We start from the raw sequence: 9,862 nt of genomic DNA, 5'->3' as shown, positions 1-9,862 counted from the left end.
TATTTTTTTTCTTTTCCTAGTTGTCAATAATCACTCTGAATTTGTCTCTGTCTCTATCAATTATACTATGTTTAATTAATTATACTATGTTTCCAATAAATAAAGTCATGCGACATAATTTTTTTGTCTAGATTTTTAACTAAGTATGATACCTTTAAAATCCATCTACACTGTTCCAGTAATCTCTTGCTTTCTACTTTTAATTAAAATAATTTTGGGGAGTCAGAGAGGGAAAGATACAGAGACACCTTCAGCACTGCTTCAGCACCCACAGAGCTTTTCCCCTGTAGGTGGAGAACAGGAACTCAAACCTGGGTCATTGTGCATTGTAACATGTGTGCTCAACCAAGCATGCCATCACATAGTGGTGCAATGGGTTAAGTGCACATGTCTTGAAGCACAAGGACCGGCGTAAGGATCCTGGTTCAAGCCCCCGGCTCCCCACCTGCAGGGAAGTTGCTTTACAGATGGTGAAGCAGGTCTACAGGTGTCAATCTTTCTCTCCTCCCTCTGTCTTTCCTTTCTCTCTCCATTTCTCTCTGTCCTATATAAAATAAATAAATAAATAAATAAAATAAAAAATAAAAAACATCTTTACAAAATAATTAATTCTTAATAGCTAAAACACACACACAAAAAGATTGACAAGTTCAGGGCACTCTCATATCCTTTTATTGAATATATCACCATTGTGCATTGTTGTAATATATTCATTGAAAATTTTTAACCGAAGTCTACAGTTTACATTTGAATTCAAATTTTGTGTATTTTGAAGCTGGATAAGAGCAAGAGACTAGCACACTTTAATGATGGCCCTTTTGGTCACTACAATCATCTAGGGCTCTAGTCTGGAAACTCTGAGATTCCCTTATAGATATGATTGGCCTAGACCTCTAATAGATCCTTCTCTCCACCATCACTGGCCATCTCCATCAAGAACATCATCATAAGATCTTTTGTGGTCCTCCAGGACTTTGCCCTCAATGTAGAAAAACAGTGGTGAGGCCTGCCCCACTCTCTGAAAGGAAGCTGGGTCAACATACTCTGCTACTCAAGGAAGACTGGTCCTGAAATGAGTGCAGCCTAGAATGTTTATAGCTGTGAACATGAACCGTGAGCTCAGACTGACAGGGATGCAGAGGTTATCCAACTCCTGTGCGAAGTATGAATAGATGTGAAGCCTAGATAAGATTGACGGGGTTTACAGTTAATGGTGGGAACCGGGGACTTGTGCATTGTAATGTGGACACTCACTATGAATTTGTCTTTGTCTCTATCAATTTTACTATTCTGGATATTTCATATAGGGTCATGAGACATATTTTTTGTCTAGATTTTTTAACTAAGAATGACACTTTCAAAATTCATCTACACTGTACCAGTAATCTGTTTTTTGCTTTTAATTAAAATATTTTTAAGAGCTGAAGTACAGTAAAAAAAAATTGAAAAGTCCAGAGAGCACTCCCTATTGAATATATAACCATAACTGAATTCCACAGTTCGCATTTGACTCCAAATTTTGTGTATTACTGGGAAACAATACCTATAAAAAGTTTAGGCAGAAACAGAGATACTGACACTTGGAGTTTTTAGAGGTGATAATGAGTTAATTTCTTGAGAGACACCCATATCATAACTCCTGAAATGAGTTACAGAGGTCTTTAGTTACAGAGGTCTTTAGAAAACAATCAGGTTGGGTTTTAACATCATCATCTGAAGTTAAGCAGGTCAAAGATGTGCCAGCACCCTGAATCCTAAAATAAGGATGGAGTTTTCCACAAAATCTGATTCCAGTAAAAGAATAAATGTGGGATCCATCAACCATGTTTTAGAAGGACACATTCCCATCATCCCAGTCCAGGAAAACTCCTGTCCTGTGGGGCAAATTCTTCTCTGTACTTTCCATAAACCACCCCACTTTCTTTGCTGTTACTGAGCAAATGCTCAAGGCCCATTAGTTACAAGTCCAGCTGCTTTCCCCCTCCACTATTTACTTTTACCTCCCAGTAATATTTCCCTTCATTAAAAGAGTTCTGTCCCAGAACACTGGAGATAGCTTAGAATTTGCTTGATCTTTATTTGTTGAGTCACCAAGGCTCTGAAGACCACTTTTTATGGGCCACAGATCAAATTGATGGGGTTTACAGTCAACAATATTTATAAACCTTTTCCATATTTGGGAGCTACTTTATCCCTGACGTAGCTTTCTAGTTCTTTTTCCAGCTATGACATCATCTCCCCAGACAATAACTTGGATCCACCTGCATATCAGATGTCAGGTTCAGGAGAAAACTAGTATAGTCATGGGCCATTTGAAATATAACTAAAATAGGTCTACTAGTTATCTTCAAAATGGAGACCCCAAATCTTCATCTGCACTATTCTAGCCTTTAGGTTCATGATTAGTCAACAATTTGTTTGGCTTTATATGTTAACTCTTCTTTCAGTCACCAGGTTCCAGATGTTACCATGATGCCAGCCTGACTTCCTTGGGCAGACAATCCCACCAATGTGTCCTGGAGCCTTGTTTCCCCCAGATACCTTACCAACTAGGGAAAGAGAGACAGGCTGGGAGTATGGATAGACCTGCCAATGTCCATGTTCAGCAGGAAAGCAATTACAGAAGCCAGACCTTCCACCTTCTGCACCCCATAATGACCCTGGGTCCATACTCCCAGAGGGATAAAGAATAGGAAAGCTATCATGGGAGGGAATGGGATACAGAGTTCTAGTTGTGGGAATTGTATGGAGTTATACCTCTCTTATCATATAGTTTTGCCAGTGTTTCCTTTTTATAAATAAAATTTTTTTTAAAAGAATGTCAGGGTTGAACAACAAGTAGCTTTGTAACCATCTATTCCAGATAGGTTGAGTGTGTATAGTCAAGAAGGCTTATATTCTCTGTAAATTTCAAGATATATATATCAGAATGGAGTCTTTCTTTAAAAATGTTATTTTAAAATTTTTTTGGTATTATCTTATTTTATTTATTGGATAGAGACAGCCAAAAATCAAGAGGGATGGGGATGGTAGAGAGGGAAAGATACAGAGAGACACCTTCAGCACTGCTTCAGCACCCACAGAGCTTTTTCCTCTGTAGATGGGGACCAGGGATTCAAACCTGGGTCCTTGTGTATTATAACATGTGTGCTCAACCACGCGTGCCACCATAAGGCCCCCAAATACGTTACTTTAATGCTTATTCTTAACAGTTGTATTTCTATTTTTTACAGTTGTTATTTCTGTTTTTTTTTCCTATTCCTGGTCTATGTGCACCAAAACCAATAAAATATCTAGGAGTAAACCTAACAAAAGGTGAGAAAAATTTGTATACTGAAAACTATAAGTCACTATTCAAAGAAATAGGAAAAGGACACAAAGACTTGGAGAGCTATTCCATGATATGGATTGGAATAGTTAATGTCATTAAAATGAATATTCTACCCAGAGCCATAAATAAATCCAGTGATATCCCCATCAAGGTCCCAGCAATTTTTTAAGAGATTAGAATAAAAACTGCAAACATTTATCTGGAACCAAAATATACCTAGAATTATCAAAGCAATCTTGAGAAGAAAACAAAAAAAGCAGAACTGGAGGTATCCCATTCATTCTCAGATCTCAAACTATATTACAGGGCCATTATAGTCAAAACTTACTGGTACTGGAACAAAAAATAGATACATTGACTAGTGGAACAGAATTGAGAGCCCAGAAATAAATTTGTTTCCACTATTCTCAGTTACCCACTCTTGGAAACACACAGGTTTCTACTTCGATAGTTTCGAATAGAATATTCGAAATATCGAAATATGCGAATAGAATATCAGACATGAGAAAATTAAGGGCCTGGGCAGGAGCCTTGGGTAGTATTTTAAAATGTTTCAGGAAATTGTCTTCCTAACTCTTCATAACAGCCTGTCAGCTATAAATTCAGGTTTCATCACCTAGACATACTCAAAATTCAAAGTCAAGTAAGATAAGGAATGAAAACTAGGGGAAAGAAAACTGGTAACGACGAGTTAAGAGCACATAGCAAGGACTCTGGTTCAAGCCTCCACTCTTCACCTGCAGGAGGGATATTCTACAAGCAGTGAAGCAGGTATGCTGGTGTTTTTTTTGTCTTGTTCTGTCTCCTCTTTCCCTCTCAAGTTTTCTGTCTTATCAAATCAAATCAAATCAAGGAAAAAAGGTCGTCAGGAGTGGTGAATTTGTAGTGCCAGCACCAAACCCCAGTAATAGCCTTGGAAGCAAAAAAAGAAAAAGAAAAAAAAAAGAGAAAGCTGACTTGGCATGAATAATATACTTATCTAATTTTTTATTACTTTTTATAATTTTATATTACAGAAGTACATGTCAACAAGGGTATGAATCAACACCATTTCACCACCAGCCTTCTGAATCTTCACTCTCCCCACTGTAATCCACCACAGTTCCCCTAAAGTTTTAGACATGGGCCAGCCATCTTCTCTACAAATATCTGTCCACATTTATATGTAGTTACCTCTTCTTTTTCTGATTCAATCCTCTTTTTCCTTCTAAGCCACTCATGACATCATAGCTACCTCCATATACCCCTCTCCTTTTCCTCTCTCTCTGGGTGCTGATGGAGCTGGAGTGCAGAGCCCTCTTATTTTCATCCTATCACTTCTCCCCGCTGAGAGTATAGATCAACGTTGATTATGGGGAGCAGAAGGTAGGAGTTCTGGCTTCTTTTTGGATCTTGTTTATTTATTTTTTCTTTTTTATTATTTATTTATAAAAATGAAACATTGACATAACTATAGGAAAAAAGGGTACAACTCCACACAATTCCCACCACAAGAACTCCATATCCCATCCCCTCCCTTGATAGCTTTCCTATTTTTTTTTGTAATTTTATTTATTTATCTTCCCTTTTGTTGCCCTTGTTGTCTTTTTATTGTTGTTGTAGTTGATGTCGTCATTGTTGGATAGGACAGAGAGAAATGGTGAGAGGAGGGGAAGACAGAGAGGAGGAGAGAAAGACAGACACTTGCAGACCTGCTTCACCGCCTGTGAAGCGACTCCCCTGCAGGTGGGGAGCCGGGGTTCAAACCGGGATCCTCATGCCGGTCCTTGCGCTTAGCGCCACCTGCGCTTAACCCGCTGCGCTACCGTCCGGCTCCCCCTATTTTTTTTTAATAAAAAGGAGACATTGATAAAACCGTAGGATAAGAGGGGTACAATTCCATACAATTACCACCACTAAAACTTCATATCTCATCCCCTCCCCGATAGCTTTCCTATTCTTTATCCCTCTAGAAGTAATGACCCAAGGTCATTGTGGGATGCAGAAAGTTTATGGTCTGGCTTCTGTAATTGCTTCCCTGCTGAATGAGGGTGTTGACTGATCGATCCATACTCCCAGCCTGTCTCTCTCTTTCCCTAGTAGGCTGGGTCTCTGGGGAATCAGAGGCCAGGACACATTGGTGGGGTTGTCTGTCCAGGGAGGTCTGGTCAGCATCATGCTAGCATCTGGAACCTGCTGGCTGAAAAGAGAGTTAACATACAAAGCCAAACAAATTGTTGAACAATCATGGACCTAAAGCCTGGAATAGTACAGATGAAGAGTTAGAGGACTTCCATTTTGAAGGTAGCTAGTAGGAATTATTTGTTATATTCCAAAGGGCCTGTGGCTGTACTGTTGTTTTTTTTTTTTCCCTAAGCCTGAAATCTGCTATGCAGGTGGATCCAAATTATTGTCTTGAGAGATGATGTTATGGCTGGAAAAGAACCAGAAAGCTGGATCAGGGAAGAAAGGAACTCCCTAATATAGGAAATGTGTATAAATATTGTTGACTATAAACCCCATCAATTTGATTTGGTCTGGGGCCCATGTTCAGCTTAGGAGCCTATGTGACCTTTGCATCCCTACAGATATGAGCTCACATTCTGTGGTCATGAGTAGGAACATTCCAAGCTGACCTAATATCAACCCATCTTCCTCAGGTATAGCATATAGTATGTTGTCTGTCCTCCCTTCGGAGGATGGAACATCCTCTACCATTGTTGATCCAAGTTGAGAGCAAGGTCCTATGGGGGGCTCACAAAGGGGTGTATTTTGCTGTTGCTGATAGATATGACTGGTAACAATGGAGAGAGGGATTTATTTGAGGTCTAGGCCTATCATGTCTATTTGTGAATTTCAGGTCTCCCTGAATAGGGCCCCAGCTGATGGGGTGGCCTGATAGTGACTAAAGAGTCATTATTAATGTATGCCAGTCTCTTGCCTATATTCAACTTTTGCAGTCAATGATTTTCTAAGGTTAGCTTGGAGTGAGTGAGAGAACTGTTATAGGAAGTAGGTAAGGAGGGTATCTAAGTCTAATTAGATACTATTTCATTAGGAACTTTATGCTGACTCACTGCAGACTATTGTGTACTTTTGCTTAAAGGTATATGTTTTTCCCTAGTTTATGGATACATGTTCAGGTCTCACCCAAGTAATGAAGCTGAAGTCTCTGGACACAGTCTGAAGTGAAGCATACTGAGATGGTACTCCTTACATTGATTAGGCTGTGATTGGTGAATGCAGTATCATTTGGTATGAATTGAGAGAAGCATGAAAGTGAGCCCCACTTTAGAGGTTCCAGAACTGGGGGAAATATAGGATCTATACTGGAAATGTGAGGTTCCTGCTGTCTTAGAGTTTAAGAAGACAATAGATAGTTATTGTTATAACCACATTATTTGGTAATTGGGTTAACTTAGAAAAATCCCTTTGTTTGGATTTGCTGTATCATACCCAACATCACCATAATTTATGCCCATTGACATTATTTATTTATAGCTGTGTCACCGGTTGCTTCTATGCTCCCTGGTCTAGACTTTTGAGAGTCAAAATATCAATACTCAGCCTATGTATTAAAAAGACTCAGTCTGTCCTTTAAAAAGTTTGAGACATATAATCAATGTTCCCCATTCATATTAAGTAATTTAGTGATTTATATGACTACAAATAAATAGGAATGAATATAAACACCATTCCCACCACCAAAAGGCTGTGTCCCATCCCACCCACCCCAACCCTGTCGCACCAAGAAGCAGAATATCCACCCTCACACTCATCCTCACCCCAGGGTTTTTACTTTGGTGCCCTATTCCAGATTTAATCAAATCCTGCTTTTATTGTCCCTTTCTGTTATCCTTTCTCAATTACTGTTTTTGACTGGGATCATCCCATACTCATCTTTATCTTTCTGACTTAACTCATTTGACATAATTCCTTCTAGCTCTGTCCACGATGGGTCAGAGAAGTTGGGTTCATTGTTCTTAATAGCTACATAGTATTCAATTGTGTATATATACCACAGCTTTCTCAGCCACTCATCTGTTGTTGAGCACCTGGGTTGCTTCCAGGATTTAGCTATTATGAATTGTGCTGCTATGAATATAGGTGTACACATATCTTTTTGGTTGGGTGTTATGGAGTCCTTGGGGTATATCCCTAGGAGAGGAATTACTGGGTCATATGGAAGGTCCATGCCTAGCCTTGAGAAAGTTCTCCAACCTGCTCTCCATAGAGGCTGGACCAGCTTACATTCCCACCAGCAGTGCAGAAGGGCTCCTCTGTCCCCACAGCCTCTCCAGCATTTGTTGCTGCTGTCCTTTTTGATGTATGCTATTCTCAGAGGGTTGAGGTCATATTTCAATGTTGTCTTTATTTGCACTTCATGGACAATCAATGACTTGGAGCAATTTTTTCATTTGTTTCTTAGCCTTTTGGATCTCTTCTGTAGTGAATGTTCTGTTCATATCCTCTGCCCATTTTTGGATGGGGTCATTTGCTTTTTTTGTTGCTGTTTGCTGAGCTCTTTGTATATTTTGATAATTAGTCTCTTGTCTGATGTATGGCATTTGAAGATCATCTCCCATTCTGTGAGGTGTCTCTTTGTTTGTGTGATAGTTTTTTTGGCTGTGCAGAAGCTTTTCAATTTGATGTAGTCCCATTGGTTTGTTTCTGCTTTAGTCTTCCTTGCAATTGGGTTTGTTTCATCAAAGATATCCAAGAGGTTTAGGTGGGAATGTATTCCACCAATGTTTTCCTCAAAGTATTTGATAGTTTCTGGTCTAACATCCATGTCCTTGATCTATTTGGAGTTGATTTTTGTTTCTGGTGAGATAAGGTGATTCAGTTTCATTCTTCTGCATGCTATAACCCAGTTTTCCCGGCACCATTTATTGAAGAGAGCTTTCCCTTCTCCATTTAATACTTTGGGGCCCCCTATCAAAGATTAGATGTCCATAGATGTGTGGGTTTAGTAGTGGGCTTTCAGTTCTGTTCCACTGGTCTGCGTGCCTATTTATGTTCCAGTACCAGGTTGTTTTGATGATGATGGCATTATAATATAGTTTGAGATCTGGAAGTGTGATGCCTCCATTTCTGTTACTTTTCCTCAGGATTGTCTTGGTAATTCTAGGTGTTTTCTGGTTCCAGATAAATGATTATAGTTTATGTTCTATTCTTTTAAAGAAGCTTGGTGGTACTTTGATGGGTATCATGTTAAATTTGTATATGGCTCTGGGGAGAATATTAATTTCGATGATATTAATTCTTCCAATCCATGAGCATGGGATGTCTTTCCATTTCCTGGTATCATTTTCTATTTCCTTGAATAAGTGAATCTTAGTTTTCAGTATACAAGTCTTTTACTTCTTTGTTGAGCTTTATTCCTACCTATTTTACTGATTTTGCTACGGCAGCAAATGGGAGTGATTTCTGGGTATCTTCTTCTACAGATTTTGTGGTTGCATAAAGAAGTACCACTGATTTTTGTACATTGATTTTGTAGCTTGACACCTTGCTATATTGCCTAATAACTTCCAGTAGTTTTCTGATGAATTCTTTGTTTTTCTTTGTATACTATTATACCATCTGTAAATAGAGAGAGCTTGACTTCAAATCTGTATTCCTCTGATTTCTTTCTCTTGCCTTATTGCTATGGCAAGAACTTCCAATACTATGTTGAAGAGTAATGGTGATATGGACAACCCTGTTTAGTCCCAGATCTGAGGAGGAATGATTTCAGCTTCTGTCCATTGAGTATGATGTTGCCCATAGGTTTTCTATATATGTACACCAGTATCTTGATGAATTTCCCATCTATTTCCATTTTCTGTAGTGTTTTGAGCAAGAATGGGTGTTGGATTTTGTCAAAAGTTTTCTCTGCATCTATTGAGATAATTATGTGGTGTTGGGTTTTCCTTGTATTGATGTGGTGAGTGACATTGATTGACTTACCTATGTTGAACCAGCCTTGCATTCCTGGGATAAATCCCACTTGGTCCTGATGAACAATTTTTTTGGTATACTGCTGTATCCAGTTGGTCAGGATCTTGTTTAATACGTTGGCATCTATATACATCAGAGATATTGGTCTGTAGTTTTCCTTTTTTGTTGTGCCCCTATCTGCTTTTGGTACCAGGGTGATGTTGGCTTCATTGAAGATGGAAGGGAGTGTTGCTATTTCTTCAATTTTGTGGAAGAGCTTTAGAAGTTTAAGTACTAGCTGTTTCCTGAGGCTTTTGTAGAATTCGTTTGTGATGCCATCTGGTCCAGGACTTTTGTTGTTGGGAAGATTCTTAATAACTGTTTCAATTTCTTTGTCTGTGATTGGTGCATTTAGGTTTTGTAGTTCTTCTTGGTTCAGTTTTGGAAGGGCATATATTTCCAGGAATTGTTCCATTTCTTCCAGATTCTCTAGCTTGGTGGCTTATAGTTCTTTGTAGAAATCTCTCATGATGTTCTAGATTTCTGTGGTGTCAGTTGTGATATCTCCTCTGTCATTTACAATTCTATTTATTTAGGTCTTCTATCTTTTTTTTTTTTTTTTTTTAGTGA

This window comes from Erinaceus europaeus, chromosome 4, assembly GCF_950295315.1.
Source record: "Erinaceus europaeus chromosome 4, mEriEur2.1, whole genome shotgun sequence".
Taxonomy (NCBI): Eukaryota; Metazoa; Chordata; class Mammalia; order Eulipotyphla; family Erinaceidae; genus Erinaceus; species Erinaceus europaeus.
Note: the sequence above shows the minus strand (reverse complement) of the source record.